The sequence below is a fragment of the Nomascus leucogenys genome, chromosome 21 (genome assembly GCF_006542625.1).
Source record: "Nomascus leucogenys isolate Asia chromosome 21, Asia_NLE_v1, whole genome shotgun sequence".
Lineage (NCBI taxonomy): Eukaryota > Metazoa > Chordata > Mammalia > Primates > Hylobatidae > Nomascus > Nomascus leucogenys.
The window spans coordinates 20,145,633-20,169,543 of NC_044401.1; positions in this window are offsets into that span (position 1 = coordinate 20,145,633).

Sequence of the window (23,911 nt, forward strand, 5' to 3'; positions counted from 1 at the left end):
CTCTCTGCTTTAGCAACGCTGACCTACTCATTTTTCTTAAACATACCTTGAATTTTCTACTTTTATTCTGATTTTATTCTTGTTATGTACCTTGTTGGGGACCAGCCTTAATACTCCCTGTAGGATATTTAAGGTTTGGTGGCAACAAAGGATTGAGAAGAGACAGGTTAGGAGTAAAGGTGGGGAGCCAGGGGGCCAGTGTAAAATATGGAAGCTGTAAAAGGCCTAGAGCTTTGGTTTTTATACTATTTATTGAGTATAATTGAGAGGTGACAGCGCACTGGCAGTCCTCACAGCCCTCGCTCGCTCTCGGCGCCTCCTTTGCCTGGGCTCCCACTTTGGCAGTACTTGAGGAGCCCTTCAGCCCACTGCTGCACTGTGGGAGCCCCTTTCTGGGCTGGCCAAGGCGGGAGCTGGCTCCCTCAGCTTGCAGGGAGGTGTGGAGGGAGAGGCGCGAGCGAAAACCAGGGCTGCGTGTGGCGGTTGCGGGCCAGCTGGAGATCCGGGTGGGCGTGGGCTTGGCGGGCCCGGGCTTGGCGGGCCCGCACTCGGAGCAGCCGGCTGGCCCTGCTGGTCCTGGGCAATGAGGGACTTAGCACCCAGGCCAGCGGCTGCGGAGGGTGTATTGGGTCCCCCAGCAGTGCCAGCCCACCGGCACTGCGCTCGATTTCTCACCGGACCTTAGCTGCCTTCCCGCGGGGCAGGCCTCGGGACTGCAGCCTGCCATGCCTGAGCCTTCCTCCACCGCCATGGGCTCCTGTGTGGCCGGAGCCTCCCTGAGGAGCGCCACCCCCTGCTCCACGGCGCCCAGTCTCATTGACCGCCCAAGGGCTGAGGAGTGCGAGCACATGGCGCGGGACTGGCAGGCAGCTCCACCTGCAGCCCCGGTGCAGGATCCACTGGGTGAAGCCAGCTGGGCTCCTGAGTCTGGTGGAGATGTGGAGAAACTTTATGTCTAGCTCAGGGATTGTAAATGCACCAATCAGCACCCTGTGTCTAGCTCAGAGTATGTGAATGCACCAATTGACACTCTGTATCTAGCTGCTCTGGTGGGGCCTTGGAGAACCTTTATGTCTAGCTCAGGGATTGTAAATACACCAATCGGCATTCTGTATCTAGCTCAGGGATTGTAAAAACACCAATCAGCACCCAGTGTCTAGCTCCAGGTTTGTGAATGCACCAATTGACACTCTGTATCTAGCTGCTCTGGTGGGGCCTTGGAGAACCTTTATGTCTAGCTCATGGACTGTAAATCCACCAATCAGCACCCTGTGTCTAGCTCAGGGTCTGTGAATGCACCAATCAACACTCTGTATCTAGCTGCTCTGGTGGGGCCTTGGAGAACCTTTGTGTCCATACTCTGTATCTAACTAATCTGATGGGGACGTGGAGAACCTTTATGTCTAGCTCAGGGATAGTAAACGCACCAATCAGCGCCCTGTCAAAACAGACCACTGGGCTCTACCAATCTGCAGGACGTGGGTGGGGCCTGATAAGAGAATAAAAGCAGGCTGCCCCAGCCAGCAGTGGAAACCCGCTCGGGTCCCCTTCCACACTGTGGAAGCTTTGTTCTTTTGCTCTTTGCAATAAATCTTGCTACTGCAGCTTCACTCCTGAGCCAGCGAGACCACGAGCCCACAGGGAGAAACGAACAACTCCAGAGGCGCTGCCTTAAGAGCTGTAACACTCACTGTGAAGGTCTGCAGCTTCACTCCTGAGCCAGCCAGACCACGAACCCACCGGAAGGAAGAAACTCCGAACACATCCGAACATCAGAAGGAACAAACTCCAGATGCGCCACCTTAAGAGCTGTAACACTCACTGTGAGGGTCCACGGCTTCATTCTTGAAGTCAGTGAGACCAAGAACCCACCAATTCTGGACACGTAATTACTTAGATTTAAGAAGCAGATGTTCAGGGTGAAACAGTGAAAAGGAGGCAATGTGTTATAGGCATAATTTGTAGCAATAGCGGTTTAAATGAATTTTTTTGTGCTTAAACAGTATATTTTTAACTTAGTGGGAGCAGGCTTAACTAGGAGTCTGCATGTTTGTTCACATTTTAATGTTTTAAAGGAGTGTTGTTTTTTTTTTGAACACAGTGTTTACAGATAAGAAAGTGGGTTTCACTCTGAGGATGGGAACATGATGGCAATTAGGAGGCTTTCCTCATCAGAGGCCTTTTGTGGCTTTTTATAACTTATTGTCCCATATTTTTGTGGCCAGTTTATGTAGGCATCCCACAGCCCTTTTCCCACAAGCCCTTTTCCCAACAGTGCCTCACCTGGAATGCTCTTCATTTCTGCTCTTTTGAATTGAACCCATACTTCAAAGTTGAATTCCAGTTTTTCAAGAAGATTGTGCAGGCACATGGTGAAACTTTTATCCTGTCTCACACATTTAGGCACTTTGTACAGTCAAGTCTTCTTGTCTCTTAGATCTGTAACTAGAATACAGGGCAGGAACCCTATTCTCTCATTCTCTCTCTCCCTCCCTCCCTCCCTCCCTCCCTCACAGAGTCCTGCTTTCCAGAAGATAAGATAATTAATTCACTTGTTGTCAGGAGACTCTAATATATGAGCAAGCTTCTGTTTTTTGTCAAGAAAACATGTTACTGATCTTACTTGGTTAAGAATAAAAGGGCTTACTTCCAGTTTGCTCTAAATTATTTTCATTACAGAGGATCTCCCTAATTGGTTTACACACTCTCCATTCCAGTACTAAATTTATTTTGTAACTTCAGAATTTCCTGGGATTTTCCATACAGTCATGGGTATTTGTAATCTGGGGAAATTTTTGAAGTCAAGTAGAGGAAGCAATACATGACCATCTATTGAAATTCTCATTATTTTCTAGCTGTGCTTAGCCTATTGATGTCCTTTTAATTAAACATGGCAGTTAGGAGAAAGTAGAAATTGACATTTATCAATTAAAAATTAAATTTGAAGCTCTATATAATATGTTCCCTTGGAAATCTGAGCATCATTTAAGTTTTTGTTGTTTCTCTTTGTAAAGTTTATTTTGGAAAATTTCAATGATACACAAATGTAGAGATATTATCATTAATTCATATATCCATCACTCAGATTTTATGTTGTCAGAAGTTGCCAACTTTGTTTCATATACTTTTCTGCTTCTGAAGTGTTTTAAAGAAAATTTTGTCATTTCATTTCACCTGTAACTATTTCAGAAGTCATATACAATAGATAAGGACAGGTGTTTTCTCCTATAATCACTGTGACTTTATCATATCTAGCAAGATTAAAATCCCTTAATGTTATCTAATAGTACTTGGTACATAATTACATTTTCCTGATATCTCAAAAATGACTTTTTATAGTTGATTTCTTAAAATTAGGATCCAAAAGACACACGTTCATTATGTTTGGTTATTATGTAAGTCTCTTATCTGTTACAGTTCTCCCTCACCCTTATTTCTTTGTCATTGCATTAAAGAAGTAGTTCTCAATTCACTTCCCCAGCTTCCAAGACTGTTTACACTCTTAAAAATTATGGAGGACTCCTGGCCAGGCTCATTGGCTCACGCCTGTAATCCCAGCACTTTGGGAGGCCAAGGCAGGTAGATCACTTGAGGTCTGGAGTTTGAGACCAGCCTGGCTAACATGGTGAAACCCTGTCTCTACTAAAAATACAAAAACTAGGCAGGTGTGTTGGTGGGCCCCTGTAATCTCAGCTACTCAGGAGGCTGAGGCAGGAGAATCGCTTGGCCCTGGGAGGTGGAGGTTGCAGTGAGCAGAGATTGCACCACTGCCCTCCAGTCTGGGCGGCAAAGGAAGACTCCATCTCAAAGAAAAAAAAAAATTATGGAGGACTCCAAATAACTTTAATTTATGTGAGTTGATTACTAATTTTATTTAAATTTAATTTACGTGGGTTAGATCTATTGATATTTACCATATTAGAAAATAAAACTCTCATTCTGCTGGTTGGCTGTCCATTCTGTTGTTTACTTCTTTTGTTGTGCAGAAGCTTTTTAGTTTGATTAAATTTCTTTTGCCTATTTTTGTTTTTGTTGCATTTGCTTTTGAGGTTTTAGTCATGAATTATTTGCCCAGGCCAATGTCCAGAAGAGTTTTTTTCCTAGATTTTCTTCTGGTATTTGTGTAGTTTCAGGTCTTACCTTTAAGTCTTTCATCCATGTTGAGTTAATTTTTGTATATGGTGAGAGATGGGGGTCCAGTTTCCTTCTCCTGCATATAGTTATCCAATGTGTGCACAGGGACATAGTGGAATCATAGACATTGGAGATGTCTAGAAGATGAGAAATTACTTAATGGATACAATGTAAATTATTTGGGTGATGGTTGTGCTGAAAGCCCAGTGTTCACCACTATGCAATATATCCATGTAACAAAATGGCACTTATACCCATTAAATGTGTAAAATAATCATTATAATCATATTTAAACAAGAAAAAATCTTGTAAATTTTAAAAATATTAAATTTTTTTCATTTTTTAAAGTTTTATTTCTTATTCAATATTTCTGTACTCATTGGTTGGGTCAGTAGACAAAACATTCATTCTTATTTTTGTGTGAGTACGTGTGTTTTTTATTATACTTTAAGTTTTAGGGTACATGTGCACAACGTGCAGGTTAGTTACATATGTATACATGTGCCATGTTGGTTTGCTGCACCCATTAACTCGTCATTTACATTAGGTATATCTCCTAATGCTATCCCTCCCCCCTCCCCCCACCCCACAACAGGCCCCGGTGTGTGATGTTCCCCTTCCTGTGTCCATGTGTTCTCATTGTTAAGTTCCAACCTATGAGTGAGAACATGCGATGTTTGGTTTTTTGTCCTTGCGATAGTTTGCTGAGAATGATGGTTTCCAGCTTCATCTGTGTCCCTACAAAGGACATGAACTCATCATTTTTTATGGCTGCATAGTATTTCATGGTGTATATGTGCCACATTTTCTTAATCCAGTCTATCATTGTTGGACATTTGGGTTGGTTCCAGGTCTTTGCTATTGTGAAGAGTGCCTCAATAAACATACATGTGCATGTGTCTTTATAGCAGCATGTTTTGTAATCCTTTGGGTATATACCCAGTAATGGGATGGCTGGGTCAAATGGTATTTCTAGTTCTAGATCCCTGAGGAATCACTACACTGACTTCTACAATGGTTGAACTAGTTTACAGTCCCACCAACAGTGTCAAAGTGTTCCTATTTCTCCACATCCTCTCCAGCACCTGTTGTTTCCTGACTTTTTAATGATTGCCATTCTAACTGGTGTGAGATGGTATCTCATTGTGGTTTTGATTTGCATTTCTCTGATGGCCAGTGATGAAGAGCATTTTTTCATGTGTCTTTTTCCTGCATAAATGTCTTTTTTTGAGAAGTGTCTGTTCATATCCTTCACCCAGTTTTTGATGGGATTGTTTGTTTTTTTCTTGTAAATTTGTTTGAGTTCGTTGTAGATTCTGGATATTAGCCCTTTGTCAGATGAGTAGGTTGCAAAAATTTTCTCCCATTCTGTAGGTTGCCTGTTCACTCTGATGGTAGTTTCTTTTGCTGTGTGGAAGCTCTTTAGTTTAATTAGATCCCATTTGTCAATTTTGGCTTTTGTTGCCATTGCTTTTGGTGTTTTCGACATGAAGTCCTTGCCCATGCTTATGTCCTGAATGGTATTGCCTAGGTTTTCTTCTAGGGTTTTATGGTTTTAGGTCTAACATGTAAGTCTTTAATCCATCTTGAATTAATTTTTGTATAAGGTGTAAGGAAGGGATCCAGTTTCAGCTTTCTACATATGGCTAGCCAGTTTTCCTAGCACCATTTATTAAATAGGGAATCCTTATCCCATTTCTTGTTTTTGTCAGGTTTGTCAAAAATCAGATGGTTGTAGATATGCGGCATTATTTCTGAGGGCTCTGTTCTGTTCCATTGATCTATATTTCTGTTTTGGAACCAGTACCATGCTGTTTTGGTTACTGTAGCCTTGTAGTATAGTTGGAAGTCAAGTAGCATGATGCCTCTGGCTTTGTTCTTTTGGCTTAGGATTGACTTGGCAATATGGGCTCTTTTTTGGTTCCATATGAACTTTAAAGTAGTTTTTTCCAGTTCTGTGAAGAAAGTAACTAACTCATCAAAAGTAGTAATAAACCCATTACATGTTAACATAAATGAAATATCTTTATGGAAAGTAATTATTTCCCAAAACAAATAATTTAGTGAGAAGTGTGGCATTGTTTTATGTTTCTATAAACCTCAGATGTCTAGCTTATTAGAAGGCAGCTAGATTATATTCAAGTATCCCATTATACTACTTTGGTGGGAGAAAACCCAGCCTCATACAGTTATGATGTCCTGAAGTTTTTGGTAAACTCCACAGTATACTCATGAGATGATGTAAGCGCAAAAGGCACTTAGTGTTATTCTGAAAATAGTTTAACCTTGTAGATTACCTGAAGGGGTTTCAGGGACCCTGGGTGAGCTTCCATTCCCCACACTGGGCCACTCTGGCTCCCCCTATCACATACGGATGCCTCTGCCTCCTTGAATGGCTTTGGGCCTGAATTGTCTAGGAAGATACGGGTGCAGATACAGGCAGGACAGAAATCTTGAACTTTACTTTTATGTATTGAGGTTAGTTGTAGTATTGAACTAACTGTTAATTCAGTTAATTCTGAAACTGTTTTGTATGTATGGTATGATAGAGTATATGTGTACAAATACTGACTTTAGGAATGAGGGTCCTTGCTACAGGAAAAAGGAAAAATGAAGATGGAATGAGGAAAGTGAGGGAGAATCTTGTGTTAATGAACTTGAATTGGAGATATCAGTATGAACTGATCAATATGAATTTATGATCTATTAAAAATATATTTATCAGTTCTATCTCTTGGAAGAGCATATAAGCAGTGGCACCACAGCAGCAATGATATACTTGGTGAACAGATCTTACTTTCCCAGTTCCTTCTTTGGAGAAGTGCCTGATTAGAGTCCTGGGAGAAGAAGGCACAAGTGAGACTGGAACACTGTGTGGTGCCAATAAAAACCTGCTCAGTGACTGGTGGAGCCACCCAAAGACATGGGAGCTGCAAAACTATTTTATTTTACTGTTACTTAGATATTTTATATTCATGTATATTTATCAACTTCTTGCATCTGTAGCTCTTTTTAAATTTGTTAAATTTTTAATATTTTTGAGATGGAGGTCTCACTGTCATCCAGGCTTAAGTGCAGTAGAGTGTTGATAACACATGGCAGCCTCAAACTACTGGGCTCAGAAGATCCTCCTGCCCCAGCCTCCCAAGTAGCTGTGACTACAGGCATGTGCCACCACACAGCTAATTTTGCGTGTGTGTGTGTGTGCATGTGCGTGTGTGTGTGTGTAAAGATGGGTGTATTAGTCTGTTTTCATGCTGCTGATAAAGACATACCTGAAACTGGAAAGGAAAAGAGGTTTAATTGGACTTACAGTTCCATATGGCTGAGGAGGTCTCAGAATCATGACGGAGGCAAAAGGCACTTCTTATATGGCAGCGGCAAGAGAAAAATGAGGAAGAAGCAAAAGCAGAAACCCCTGATAAACCCATCAGATCTCGTGAGACTTATTCACTATCACGAGATAGCATGGGAAAGACCTGCCCCCATGATTCAATTACGCCCCCCTGGGTCCCTCCTATAACACGTGGGAATTCTGGGAGATACGATTCAGGTTGAGATTTGGGTCAGGACATAGCCAAACCATATGAATGGGGGTCCTGCTATGTAGCCCAGGCTGGCCTTGAACTCCTGCCCTCAAGCAATCCTCCTGCTTTGGCCTCCCAAAGTGTGCTGGGATTCTAGGCATGAGCCACTGTGTCCAGCTTCTCTTCTTAATCATTTTCCTTCTTACTTCTTATTTTAATTAGCAACAGTTTAAATATTTTAAAAGTAACCTTTTTGTTGTTGTTGTTAGAGACAGGGTCTGGCTCTGTCACCCATGCTGGAGTTCAGTGGAGTGGTTATAGCTCACTGCATCCTCAAACTCCTGACCTTGAGCAATCCTCCTGCCTCAGCCTCCCACATAGGGACTACAGGCATGCACTACCACATCTGATGTAGCCGTTAAACAACTATAAAAGAAAAGCAAATTTACAAGTAATCAAATAATATTTTCAAATCCAATACAATTCAAATGAACTAATTTAACATGCACATTTTGTTGAAATTAAATTATATTTTGTTATATGTAACATATTTGATTTGGTCCTGTATTTGAACTTCAATTCTACAAATGTAGAGAATGCCTGCTTATATAAGTATGCTGTGCATATCATTAATAATTTTGAGGCTTTGTTTGCCAGCTTGCCATAATTAGACTTCATCCTTAACTGAAACTCTGTCGATAAACAATCCTAGAATGCCTTCTCAATGGGCTATCACTTTAACTTCAAAAGTTCCATGTCTATTCAGGATAAGATTGTCATTGTATTGTTGTTGAATTCTAAATTAAAGTAGTATCTAATATAATTATGATAGAGGATAAATATCTGAAGTTTTTTATTTTTGCAGGTGTTGAAAAATAGTAATACTTTAAACACTGATTCTGCTCTCAAACTGTCAATCTAAATAATGGATGTGATTTGAGCATCCCATTTGAAAATTACATGATTGAAGCTCAGATTTCTTTATTCTCTTCATCTCTAGGTAGACAATTTGAACTATTAAACTCTTATAAACTGTTGTGATTTCTCCTTCATTTGGTGTGAGTACATTTATGCATTAAGTATACATTAATACCATTTATTATTTGTTTGTAACAGTACATTTCTCCACTATACCGTGTTGCTGTTATATCAAATTGGGTTCAATGTTAATATCTTAAACTGAAGTATATTTTTTTTAAAATGAAAGACAGGCCTTTCAACTACAGATTATATTGACAAAGGGAAATTGTCATTATTACTGATAAACATAAATTCATACAAATACAGTGCAGAACAATTAGTTTGGTATTAGATGGTACTGACCTAATAGCAGTCATGCTTACCAACACGTACAAAGTTAAATTGTGTGATATAATAGTAATACTCGGGGAGGCAGGATTCAGTTTTGAGGTGGCTTTCTAGATGACATAAAATATATTCACATACATTTTTTAAATTATAAAAAATTTAAAAGGCTTAAAAACATCTCTGAGCACTTCCACCACACACACACACACACACACACACACACACACACAGACACACTCACTGAAATAGGATGATTTTGGAAATACCCAGGTGATGTAGTTTTGCAACTATGTTTGGGAAAGGAATTCATTAGGCCTATTTCTCTCATGGGCACAATCCAGTCCCTCAACTAGTTTGAAAGAAACACTCCTAGCTGATCTTCAATTATCAACTTTCTGGATTTACTGAAGTTTTCCTTTCCCTCTTAAAGCCTGTTTCTAATACAGCACACTAAACCTGTAGTTCATACAACTGTAGGCTACTTTCTAGCACATCCACGTGCTTCTGCTACCACTAGTTAAATTATTTATTTCAAAAATCTGCTTACTTCAGCTATTTTTTATTGTAAATCTAATATATGTTTATTATAATTATATAATATAATTAGACACTATATAAGTCAATCAAATGTTTGAATGAGTTATTTCTATGAAAACTAAGGTGAAGGCTTGGGGAGTGTTGGTAAGGACAGGGCACTGGGCTTGCTGTCTAAGTAGATGTGAATGAGACAATTGAGATTAGAAGGAGGGATAGTACCAGTCTAGAAAGTGCACTTGACATGCTTGACAAGGGACTTTTGTTTGTTCCTGCTCTGAAACTAATTGGAAATTTGAATGTGATATTGTGATAATTTGCCCTATATCTGAAGATTGGTGAATAGATGTATATTTATATGTTTTCCTTAAAATGTCTAAAGTACTAACCAATTTATAATAGTCCATATTGACCAACTTTTACTTTAAACAGCCATCCCCTGGTCCTGAGTATATCTATCATACAACAGGGAACTGTACCTTCAACTAGTCCCATTACCTCTCTAGTCCTAGCTGGGAAATAAACAGTGATACTAAGAAAGTTACTCAATTTTCTTGGACAAGCTTTCATAAAACAGGTCCTAGTGATTGCTTTTTGTTTTTTAAAAAAGATAATATATACCTATTTTGGTTCTTGAGGAGGGAAAGGAAATTAGAGGGGACTCATATGACGGTTATCCAAAAATGTCATCGGTGCCTCATTGTTCTTTACTTGAGTAGATGCACCGTAGAGACTTGATTGGCTTCAAACGATTAGAGACAAGACATCTGTTTTTTAAAATGTAAGTGTTTAGCAATTTTTCACATCTCCTTTTGAGGCTGAGTTTTGAACATTTGTATTTCTGCCCCTTCATATTTTCTGACCTGTGCTGGAGTGACTTGTCTGATTGGAGGGTAATCTGGTTACATGCTAATGGCCACAGAGTGGTTGTACCTGCTCTTGGCTAAGGTCTGGGACTTGAAAGATATGACTATGTGGGGGGGTGGAGCAAAGATGGCGAATAGGAACAGCTCCGGTCTACAGCTCCCAGCCTGAGTGACACAGAAGACGGGTGATTTCTGCATTTCCGTTTGAGGTACTGGTTTCATCTCACTAGGGAGTGCCAAACAGTGGGTTCAGGACAGTTGGTGAAGCGCACTGTGCATGAGCAGAAGCAGGGTGAGGCATTGCCTCACTCGGGAAGCGCAAGGGGTCAGGGAGTTCCCTTTCCTAGTCAAAGAAAGGGGTAACAGTTGGCACCTGGAAAATCCGGTCAGTCCCACCCTAATACTGCGCTTTTCCAACGGGCCTGGAAAACGGCACACTAGGAGATTGTGCCCCGCACCTGGCTCGGAGGGTCCTATGCCCACGGAGCCTCCCTGATTGCTAGCACAGCAGTCTGAGATCAAACTGCAAGGCAGCAGCGAGGCTGGGGGAGGGGTGCCCACTATTGCCCAGGCTTGCTTAGGTAAACAAAGCAGCCAGGAAGCTCGAACTGGGTGGAGCCCACCACAGCTCAAGGAGGCCTGCCTGCCTCTGTAGGCTCCACCTCTGGGGGCAGGGCACAGACAAACAAAAATTCAGCAGGAATCTCTGCAGACTTAAAAGTCCCTGTCTGACTGACAGCATTGAAGAGAGTAGTGGTTCTCCCAGCACGCAGCTGGAGATCTGAGAACGGACAGACTGCCTCCTAAAGTGGGTCCCTCATCCCCGAGCAGCCTAACTGGGAGGCACCCCCAGTAGGGACAGACTGACACCTCACTCAGCCAGGTACTCCTCTGAGACAAAACTTCCAGAGGAACTATCAGACAGCTGAATTTGTGGTCTCACAAAAATCCACTGTTCTGCAGCCACCGCTGCTGACACCCAGCCAAACAGAGTCGGGAGTGGATGTCTAGTAAACTCCAACAGACCTGCAGCTGAGGGTCCTGTCTGGTAGAAGGAAAACTAACAAACAGAAAGGACATCCACACCAAAAACCCATCTGTACATCACCATCATCAAAGACCAAAACTAGATAAAACCACAAAGATGGGGAAAAAACAGAGCAGAAAAACTGGAAACTCTAAAAAGCAGAGCACCTCTCCTCCTCCAAAGGAACGCAGTTCCTCACCAGCAATGGAACAAAGCTGGATGGAGGATGACTTTGATGAGTTGAGAGAAGAAGGCTTCAGACGATCAAACTACTCTGAGCTACGGGAGGAAACTCAAAACAATAGCAAAGAAGTTAAAAACTTTGAAAAAAAATTAGACGAATGAATAACTAGAATAACCAATGGAGAGAAGGGCTTAAAGGAGCTGATGGAGCTGAAAGCCAAGTATCGAGAACTACGCGAAGATTGCAGAAGCCTCGGTAGCAGATGCGATCAACTGGAAGAAAGGGTATTGCTGATGGAAGATGAAATGAATGAAATGAAGTGAGAAGGGAAGTTTAGAGAAAAAAGAATAAAAAGAAATAAACAAAGCCTCCAAGAAATTTGGGACTATGTGAAAAGACCAAACCTACGTCTGATTGGTGTACCTGAAAATGACGGGGAGAATGGAACCAAGTTGGAAAACACTCTGCAAGATATTATCCAGGAGAACTTCCCCAATCTAGCAAGGCAGGCCAACATTCAGATTCAGGAAATACAGAGAATGCCACAAAGATACTCCTCGAGAAGAGCAACTCCAAGACACATAATTGTCAGATTCAGCAAAGTTGAAATGAAGGAAAAAATGTTAAGGGCAGCCAGAGAGAAAGGTTGGGTTACCCACAAAGGGAAGCCCATCAGACTAACAGCTGATCTCTCAGCAGAAAATCTACAAGCCAGAAGAGAGTGGAGGCCGATACTCAACATTCTTAAAGAAAAGAATTTTCAACCCAGAATTTCATATCCAGCCAAACTAAGCTTCATAAGTGAAGGAGAAATAAAATACTTTACAGACAAGCAAACGCTGAGTCATTTTGTCACCACCAGGCCTGCCCTAAAAGAGCTCCTGAAGGAAGCTCCTGAATGTGTCCCAGAGATTCTGGTATGTTGTGTCTTTGTTCTTGTTGGTTTCAAAGAACATCTTTATTTCTGCCTTCATTTCATTATGTACCCAATAGTCATTCAGGAGCAGGTTGTTCAGTTGCCATGTAGTTGAGCGGTTTTGAGTGAGTTTCTTAATCCTGAGTTCTAGTTTGATTGCACTGTGGTCTGAGAGACAGTTTGTTGTAATTTCTCTTCTTTTACATTTGCTGAGGAAACCTTTACTTCCAACTATGTGGTCAATTTTGGAATAGGTGTGGTGTGGTGCTGAAAAAAATGTATATTCTGTTGATTTGGGGTGGAGAGTTCTGTAGATGTCTATTAGGTCTGCTTGGTGCGGAGCTGAGTTCAATTCCTGGATATCCTTGTTAACTTTCTGTCTCGTTGATCTGTCTAATGTTGACAGTGGGGTGTCAGGAACAACCGGTACCAGCCCCTGCAAAAACCTGCCAAATTGTAAAGACCATCGAAGCTAGGAAGGAACTGCATCAACTAACGAGCAAAATAACCAGCTAACATCATAATGACAGGATCAAATTCACACATAACAATATTAACTTTAAATGTAAATGGGCTAAATGCTCCAATTAAAAGACACAGACTGGCAAACTGGATAAGGAGGCAAGACCCATCAGTGTGCTGTATTCAGGAAACCCATCTCACATGCAGAGGCACACATAGACTCAAAATAAAGGGATGGAGGAAGATCTATCAAGCAAATGGAAAACAAAAAAAGGCAGGGGTTGCAATCCTAGTCTCTGATAAAATAGACTTTAAACCAACAAAGATCAAAAGAGACAAAAAAGGCCATTACATAATGGTAAAGGGATCAATTCAACAAGAAGAGTTAACTATCCTAAATATATATGCACCCAACACAGGAGCACCCAGATTCATAAAGCAAGTCCTGAGTGACCTACAAAGGGACTTAAACTCCCACACAATAATCATGGGAGATTTTAACACCCCACTGTCAACATTAGACAGATCAACGAGACAGAAAGTTAACAAGGATATCCAGGAATTGAACTCAGCTCTGCACCAAGCGGACCTAATAGACATCTACAGAACTCTCCACCCCAAATCAACAGAATATACATTCTTTTCAGCACTACACCACACCTATTCCAAAGTTGACCACATAGTTGGAAGTAAAGATCTCCTCAGCAAATGTAAAAGAAGAGAAATTACAACAAACTGTCTCTCAGACCACAGTGCAATCAAACTAGAACTCAGGATTAAGAAACTCACTCAAAACCGCTCAACTACATGGAAACTGAAAAACCTGCTCCTGAATGACTATTGGGTACATAATGAAATGAGGGCAGAAATAAAGATGTTTTTTGAAACCAACGAGAACAAAGACACAACATACCAGAATCTCTGGGACACATTCAAAGCAGTGTGTAGAGGGAAATTTATAGCACTAAATGCCCACAAGAGAAAGCAGGAAAGATCCAAAATTGACACCCTAACATCACAATTAAAAGAACTAGAAAAGCAAGAGCAAACACATTCAAAAGCTAGCAGAAGGCTAGAAATAACTAACATCAGAGAAGAACTGAAGGAAATAGAGACACAAAAAACACTTCAAAAAATTAATGAATCCAGGAGCTGGTTTTTTGAAAAGATCAACAAAATTGATAGACCGCTAGCAAGACTAATAAAGAAGAAAAGAGAGAAGAATCAAATAGATGCAATAAAAAATGAAAAAGGGGATATCACCACCTATCCCACAGAAATACAATCTACCATCAGAGAATACTACAAACACCTCTGTGCAAATAAACTAGAAAATCTAGAAGAAATGGATAAATTCCTTGACAAATACACTCTCCCAAGACTAAACCAGGAAGAAGTTGAATCTCTGAATAGACCAGTGGCAATAATCAGTAGCTTACCAACCAAAAAGAGTCCAGGACCTGATGGATTCACAGCCGAACTCTACCAGAGGTACAAGGAGGAACTGGTACCATTCCCTCTGAAACTATTCCAAGTGATAGAAAAAGAGGGAAGCCTCCCTAACACATTTTATGAAGCCAGCATCGTCCTGATACCAAAGCCTGGCAGAGATATAACCAAAAAAGAGAATTTCAGACCAATATCCTTGATGAACATTGATGCAAAAATCCTCAATAAAATACTGGCAAACCAGATCCAGCAGCACATGAAAAAGCTGATACACCATGATCAAGTGGGCTTCATCCCTGGGATGCAAGGCTAGGTCAACATACACAAATCAATAAATGTAATCCAGCATATAAACAGAACCAAAGACAAAAACCACATGATTATCTCAATAGATGCAGAAAAGGCCTTTGACAAAATTCAACAACCTTCATGCTAAAAACTCTCAATAAATTAGGTATCGATGGGACATATCTCAAAATAATAAGAGCTATCTATGACAAACCCACAGCCAATATCATACTGAATGGGCAAAAACTGGAAGCATTCCCTTTGAAAACTGGCACAAGACACGGATGCCCTCTCTCACCACTCCTATTCAACACAGTGCTGGAAGTTCTGGCCAGAGCAATCAGGCAGGAGAAGGAAATAAAGGGTATTCAATTAGGAAAAGAGGAAGTCAAATTGTCCCTGTTTGCAGATGACATGATTGTATATCTTGAAAACCCCATTGTCTCAGCCCAAAATCTCCTTAAGCTGATTAGCAACTTCAGCAAAGTCTCAGGATACAAAATCAATGTACAAAAATCACAAGCATTCTTGTACACCAATCACAGACAAACAGCCAAATCATGAGTGAACTCCCATTCACAATTGCTTCAAAGAGAATAAAATACCTAGGAATCCAACTTACAAGGGATGTGAAGGACCTCTTCAAGGAGAACTACAAACCACTGCTCAATGAAATAAAAGAGGATACAAACAAATGGAAGAACATTCCATGCTCATGGGTTGGAAGAATCAATATTGTGAAAATGGCCATACTGCCCAAGGTAATTTATAGATTCAATGCCATCCCCATCAAGCTACCAATGACTTTCTTCACAGAATTGGAAAAAACTACTTTAAAGTTCATATGGAACCAAAAAAGAGCCCGCATCACCAAGTCAATCCTAAGCCAAAAAAACAAAGCTGGAGGCATCATGCTACCTGACTTTGAACTATACTACAAGGCTACAGTAACCAAAACAGCATGGTACTGGTACCACAACAGAGACATAGATCAATGGAACAGAACAGAGTCCTCAGAAATGATGCCACATATCTACAACTATCTGATCTTTGACAAACCTGACAAAAACAAGAAATGGGGAAAGGATTCCCTATTTAATAAATGGTACTGGGAAAACTGGCTAGCCATATGTAGAAAGCTGAAACTGGATCCCTTCCTTACACCTTATACAAAAATTAATTCAAGATGGATTAAGGACTTAAATGTTAGACCTAAAACCATTAAAAGCCTACAAGAAAACCTAGGCAATACCATTCAGGACATAGGCATGGGCAAGGACTTCATGTCTAAAACACCAAAAGCAATGGCAACAAAAGCCAAAATTGACAAATGGGATCTAATTAAACTAAAGAGCTTCTGCACAGCAAAAGAAATTACCATCAGAGTGAACAGGCAACCTACAAAATGGGAGAAAATTTTTGCAACCTACTCATCTGACAAAGGGCTAATATCCAGAATCTACAATGAACTCAAACAAATTTACAAGAAAAAAACAAACAACCCCATCAAAAAGTGGGCGAAGGACATGAACAGACACTTCTCAAAAGAAGACATTTATGCAGGAAAAAGACACATGAAAAAATGCTCATCATCACTGGCCATCAGAGAAATGCAAATCAAAACCACAATGAGATACCATCTCACACCAGTTAGAATGGCCATCATTAAAACGTCAGGAAACAACAGGTGCTGGAGAGGATGTGGAGAAATAGGAACAATTTTACACTGTTGGTGGGACTGTAAACTAGTTCAACCATTGTGGAAGTCAGTGTGGCAATTCCTCAGGGATCTAGAACTAGAAATACCATTTGACCCAGCCATCCCATTACTGGGTATATACCCAAAGGACTATAAATCATGCTGCTATAAAGACACATGCACACATATGTTTATTGAGGCACTATTCACAATAGCAAAGACTTGGAACCAACCCAAATGTCCAACAATGATAGACTAGATTAAGAAAATATGGTACATATACACCATGGAATACTATGCAGCCATAAAAAATGATGAGTTCATGTCCTTTGTAGGGACATGGATGATACTGGAAAATATCATTCTCAGTAAACTATCACAAGGGCAAAAAACCAAACACTGCATGTTATCACTCATAGGTGGGAATTGAACAACGAGAACTCATGGACACAGGAAGGGGAACATCACACTCCAGGGACTGTTGTGGGGTGGGGGAAGGGGGGAGGGACAGCATTAGGAGATATACCTAATGCTAAATGACGAGTTAATGGGTGCAGCAAAACAACATGGCACATGGATACATATGTAACAAACCTGCACATTGTGCACATGTACCCTAAAACCTAAAGTATAATAATAATAAAAAAAGAAAGATATGACTGTGTGGTGTGTAGGATTCCATATTCACACTTGTCTTCTTTATAAGACCATGCAGCTACACCTGTGTAGCTATTTGAAAATATGCTGGCCTGTAACCTCCTTCCTTAATGACACCGGAAAGTTCTGCAGACTCATAGCTGAGACCTTTTATAATTTCAAAACAATACTGGAGATATTTTTTTTTCTGAAAAATATATACATGATTCACCATGTGCAAATACAAGGTACTTTTTGCTCATGCTGGAAATCAGTGGAATTTCTCCAACTCTTTGGTTTACTTTTCATAGGCTATAAGATCACAGTTTTGAGAATTTCCAATAACCCAGATTGTAGCACAGCTGCACAGTTCCAAGAGCAGCTGCTAGAGTGGGGTGGATCTTGTCATGATTATTTAAAGGATGTTTGTGGTTATTTGACAAAATAAAGAGCTTAATCAAGGATAAAGCTTCTTATTCTGTCTCTTCCTTCTCTAAATGCCATGTAATTTTTTTTATTAGATGACTCATCTGATAATTACAAAGACTTGGTTAATGTTAAAATAAAAACATTTTAGTTCTTAGTTGTACGAATCCAGTTTTTCTTTTCCTCTCCATCTCTCACTGATTGTAAGTGAATTGAAGCAGCTAGAAACATATCCTTTTGCAATCACATAATTATTTTGTTGGATGCAATTTTTGTAAGTTTTTATGTTCACCTCTGAAAAGAGCTTGAGCTAGAATGCTTAAAGACTCTTTTGTGTGATTTTCCTAAAAAAAATAGATTTATTTTTTAAAGAGAAGTTTTAGCTTCACAGCAAAATTGAGCAGAAGGTACAGAGTACAGAGATTCCCCCCCTGCCCCCACCCCCACACAGCCTGTCCACTATCAACATCTTGCACCAGAGTGGCACATTTGTGACAGTCGATGAACCTACATGGACACATCATTATCATCCGAAGTCCATAGTTTATATTAGGGTTCATTCTTGGTGTTGTATATACTACAGGCTTTGACAAATGTATAATGACATATGTCTGCCATTGTAGTATCATACAGAATGTTCTGTTGCCTTATTATCTTGAAAACCCCATTGTCTCAGCCCAAAATCTCCTTAAGCTATTCCTCTCTTCCTCCCCACGACTTCTGGCAACCACTGATCTTTTTACTGTCTCCATAGATTTGCCTTTTTCAGAATGTCATGGAGTTGAAGTCATATAGTATGCAGCCTTTTCAACTTGATTTCTTTTACTTAGTAATAGGCATTTAAGGTTGCTGTATTTTTTTTTAGTGGCATGATAGCTATTTCTTTCTAGTGCTGAATAATATTGCGTTGTTTAGATATACCACAGTTTGTTTATCCACTTACCTACTGAAGGCCATCTTGGTTGCTTGTAAATTTTGGAAATTGTGAATGAAGTTGCTATAAACATTGATATGCAGGTTTTTGTATGGGCATACGTTTTCAGTTTATTTGGGTAAATACCAAGGAGTGTGATTGCTGGATTGTATGGTAAGAGTTGGTCGAGTTTTGTAAAGAAAGCGCCAAACTGTCTTCCAAAGTGGCTGTACCAGTTTATATTCGTGCCAGCAATGAATGAGTTCCTGGTGTGATGTATTTTTAAGTACACTTATTTTAAATTTTATGACAATCTTGTAAAATAGGTACTGACAAAGTTAATATGCAAGTTCATATGCAAAAGTGATTAGACTCAAGGAGACTGTTTATTCTGAGGCTAAGAGGGCTAAAGTCTATTCCAGTTCAGAATTTTGCACTATTTCTTCTGAGCCATGTTGCTTCCCGTAAATATAAACCATGACGGAACAAATAAACATTTGTAAGCCTATTATACTGAACCATTTTTTAAAAGTAATCTCAAAATATAACTAGAAATAGCATGCACTAGCTCTATATATGTTAAACCTGGGGTCTTGCTTAAGTAGTATATTTAAGGTAACACAGCTAATTAATGATAGAGACAATTTTGTCTAAAGGTCTCTTGATTCAGATTTTAGCACTGGTAAGACTGATTTCCATATGTTGGTTATGGGATTATGTTGCTACATTATATTGGCTTTTACTTTTAAAATATTTTGTTCAATTTGCCTTTTGTTTTTAAAAAAGTTTTGCTCTATTTGGTCAATACTATTAACAGGGAAATTCAGACATAAATACCTTGGAAAACCAGAGTGTTTTAAAATGAGAATACATACAAAAAGGTTTTTAGTGTGTGTGTGCCATAAAAACAAAGTTAATTTATTCTAGTTGCCCCTTAGATTTTTCCATTTATCTGGAACTCTTCAATGCAGCTAGTACTTAAATAACAACTGTACTCTCATCTTCCCATTATGACTTTTCTACTGCTTTCTGCTCATCAGACTCAGGTTCAACTAATATTTATTGAGCATCTACTTTGTGCCAGGCTCTATGTGTGTGCGTATGAAATGTGGTGTATCTTAGCCCTTACTGTAACCTTACAGAATGAACGTTAAACACACAGGAAAATAACATGGCCTCACTTCTGTTCCCTAACTACTAGTTAATTCCGTGGATATTTCTCTTCTCACTACTGGACTTTGCCTCAGTAGTTTCCTATTCAAGTTCACGCTTCATATCCTCAACTAAATACAGCATCATTTTCCCCCATAAAATGTATCCTACCTTGATTGATCCTTTGCGTTACTGAACCTCTAAAAAAATCCTACACCAGTCTCTTTCAATTTCTGTACTTTGCTGTCTGCCCTCCAAGCCAGAACATTTCTACCACACAGCATTTTATCAGCACAGGATTATGAATAAATTGTGGAAAAGAACTTCAATAATGATGATGGTAAGCATCACTTAAAAATAACTTCTAGTAAAATACGAAAAGAAAACTTGCTCATTGTCATGACATATTAAAGAATCTTTAAATATAAAAGATTAATTTTCTATTGGAAGAATGAGTGAGAAAGGGAGCTTTAGTGCTAGTATCCATTATTCTCAAAGAACAAGGTATCCTAAAACACGTGAATTCCCCACTAGATTAAGTACTAGTTAGGAGACAGGAAGTACCGCCTGAAGCTCATCTCGTTTCTAACCTCAGCTCCTTGATTTACATCCTTGGAAAGAAGTTCTTACCATCCTGTGTCCTTTTCTCCCCTCGATCCAAAAGTTGCTTGGTTGTTAGGCTAGCAAAGTCCAGGGACTTACATTCTTAGCCTGGCCATGAGTACAGTTAAGGCACATGGGTAGTGTGTCTAAAGTTGTTGGTGGGGTTGGGGTAGAAGAGACCCATATTTCTTGGGCAAATGGTAGTATAACTTATATAACTTATTTTCCCAATAACTTATTTTTCATGCCATTGAAATAGAAAGAATGTGGCTACTGATTCACAATATAAGTAGATGATTCTGAAGACACAATTATGTTTCTATGACTTAAGATTTTTTTCTAGAAAAATGAGAAAATATGGTGTGTATTTGTGTATGCTGAAATGACAGCATCTTTATCTTCCTTTGTGCCTTCCCCCAACTATGGTTACACTCTTAGTTACTTTGGCTTATGTTCTTTAAATAGATAGTCTTGTAAGGGAAGTTACACATCTTGATCTACAGCCTCATACAAAAGTTTGTAAACAACCCCCACCCAACTACCACTGGTGTCTCCTTTACCCCTTTTCACACCTTCCTTCTGGGATCAATTCCTTTGTATACTACATATTCCATTAGTTACATTATATCATACTGTTGATTTCACTGTCTAGCCTAAATGGGCGCCAGAAGAATAGACCTCCTATCTTCCTTATTCCATCTTTACTCCTTAGCATGGTGCCTTGCCCAGACACAGGGCAGTGGCCAAAATGTTAGAGTGGAGAATGTTTCCTGTGAGAAGAGAGACATGGCTATCTTGAAGCATCTGTGCACGTTCTGAGAGTATGCTAATATAAATGTAGACACATGGTCCTTCTTATAGCCTTCTGTGACCATAAGAAAAAATGTTAAATTTCTTCTTAATTATTTGCAATATATTAAACATCACAGCTAATCAAAATCTATACATTCATATCTCAAAGGTTTGTTATGTTTGTTCTTGTGAGATATAAAAAAATGTGTGTGTGGACTGCACTATAGAATCTCATATTAGGCCAGGCGCGGTGGCTCACACCTGTAATCCCAGCACTTTGGGAGGCCGAGGCGGGCGGATCACGAGGTCAGGAGATCGAGACCATCCTGGCTAACATGGTGAAACCCCATCTCTAGTAAAAAAACTACAAAAAAAATTGGCCGAGCGTGGTGGCGGGCGCCTGTAGTCCCAGCTACTCCGGAGGCTGAGGCAGGAGAATGGCGTGAACCCGGGGGCGGAGCGAGACTCTGTCTCAAAAAAAAAAAAAATCTCAAATTAGTAGACTTAAACTAGGAAGTTGAAGCAGCAAGTTAATTCAAATCTAGTGTCTATATTTACATTATAGAAACAGGAAAACACTCCAATAGTATAGCAGAGTGTTCTAAGTTTCAGGGTGATATAGGTATGCTATAACTGAATTGAAGACAATGTACTGGGTTGATATTAAACATTAAAGTAAAACCTCTCATGAACCCTCTACTTAACCTGTAGACTATTAACCTCCAAGCAGGCTCACACTATTGACTCTGAATGGCCTTATCTACTTCCCGTGGGTCACAACACAGAGGTTGAGTGCTTGAAGCTGTTATACCTCTTCTTGGCAGCGTTTCACAGTGTTCTAGCTTAGCAGCTTTTTACGTGGCGTTCCATGGCTATAAAATAATTTGAGAAAACCAATGGCATATTGGAAGGATTCTTCATATTTACAATCTTAGGCTTAAATAATTTTCTATAAATTAATTAGCCAAAAATTTTCTCAAGTGTCTTGTTTCTTCTCAGAAGCAAAGGGAAAACCTGGTGACATTTCTGTATTCTCGCATCAACAGCCATCAGGCATTTTCATTGAAGGGAAAACAAACTCTGCAGCCCGGTTTTAAACAATTGAGACTGATTAACCTTTGTTTAAATTCAGCTAACTTAAAATAAGCAATCTGGAAATAAGTTCTTGAACTTTTTTTTGTAGGAAGTGAGGAGAGTGGCCCTGTAAATACACCAACTGCACAGATTGCTGGTTTGAATTGTGGGTGATTTTCATTTAAAAATTGTCCCTTGGCTTTCTTATATAGAGATCAGATCCTCATCTGTACTGATTTCGGCAATGGATTACTTATATGCATGTATGAAACCAAAAAGGTATTGACAAATGTCTATATTTTACATATGTATAACTTTACAAGGAAAATCCATATTTCTTATTTATGGAAATAGAGATATGTCTCACCTCCTTCTCCAATGTATAATGAGTCAGTCATGGTGGTAAATACAGACTAGCTGGACAGGACTGATCTGAGAAGCTCTTTATCCTGGACCCCCAAGGACCTGAATTCTTACTGGGGATATAGTTTGATAATGTGTGGTGTTTTTCACAGTGTTCTGTCTTGCACAGTTTTGGGCTATGGTGATAATACACAAAGAGTTCTAGATTAAAGTCAGAAGACTTGCTTTTGCTATTAACTAGTTGTGTGATTTGGGCAACTTAGTCTTTTCCTCAGTTTCTGTTGGAAAGTAGAAAAGAAGGAAAACTGAATTTGCTGGGACAAAAACGGGATGTGAGAAAATTGTGGGGGATTTTTTCTTTTTCTTTGTAAAATTTTTATAGATTTAGATGGTACAAGTACAATTTTGTTACATAGATATATTGTGTAGTCTGGGCTTTTAATATAGCCATCACCTGAGTAGTGTACATTTTATCCATTAAGTAATTTCTCATCCTTCACCCAGCTCCCACCCTCCCACCCTTCCAACTCTCTATGTCCATGCATACATATTTTTTAGCTTCCACTTATAAGTGAGAACATGTGGTATTTGACTTTCTGTTTCTGAGTTATTTCACTTAATGGCTTCTAGTTTCATCCATGTGGCTGCAAAAGACATGATTTCATTCATTTTTATAGCTTTAAGTCATATACTTCTATAAAAACTGGAGTAGAATTAAGATACCAACATTGAAGAGGCTGGCTTGGGTGATGATGCTATTATGAATTTCCATGACAACACAAATATCCTTAGATTGATCTTCAAAAATTGTTAGATCCATAAACTGAATGCCCTTAGAGAATAAAGAATTATACATTTCGTTGATAGAACATAATTCATTAATAATTCTTTGAGGAATCTTTTAACTATTGTGTATGTATATTTAGTGCTTATCAAATATCCATTAATCTATTCAATGGTTAGCATTTTATATCATTAATATGATTGCTTTTCTGTTCCATTTCACCAAGATTGCTTTCAGTTTTGAACCAAGAACTGAGACAGCGATACATTGACTTATTTTGCTTATTGCTTATTCTAATTTTTCTCAGATGAATGTCATTTTAACCAAGCCTTTTGTAGGCTTTTCTTCACAACATTTCAAAAGGTAGTTTTTATTTTAAATCTGCTTGGAACTTATCAAAGACTTTTGAAATATAACTCAATAACATATAATTATTATTAGCACTCTATTTATAAGGGAACCAATAGTAGATTGATTTAACCTATTTAAAAAGAGGGATTTATGTAAGAGAAAGATGAAAAGACAAAAAGAAAACTGTGGATCTTTCATAAACAACAAATTGTTTTACTTTCCTTGAGTAAGATGAGGATGAGCTGGCAGGAAGCAAGAAGACCTTTCTTCCCAGTTGCTCATGGATTCTCCAGAAGACCTTGTATATTTTCCCATAGCATGTTGCTTATATTGTGTCTGTTCATGTCTTTGACTAGCATCTTCATTTTAGCTTTGCTAGGTATGCCCCATTTATCTCTTAACATTTTTCATGTCCAATCAATT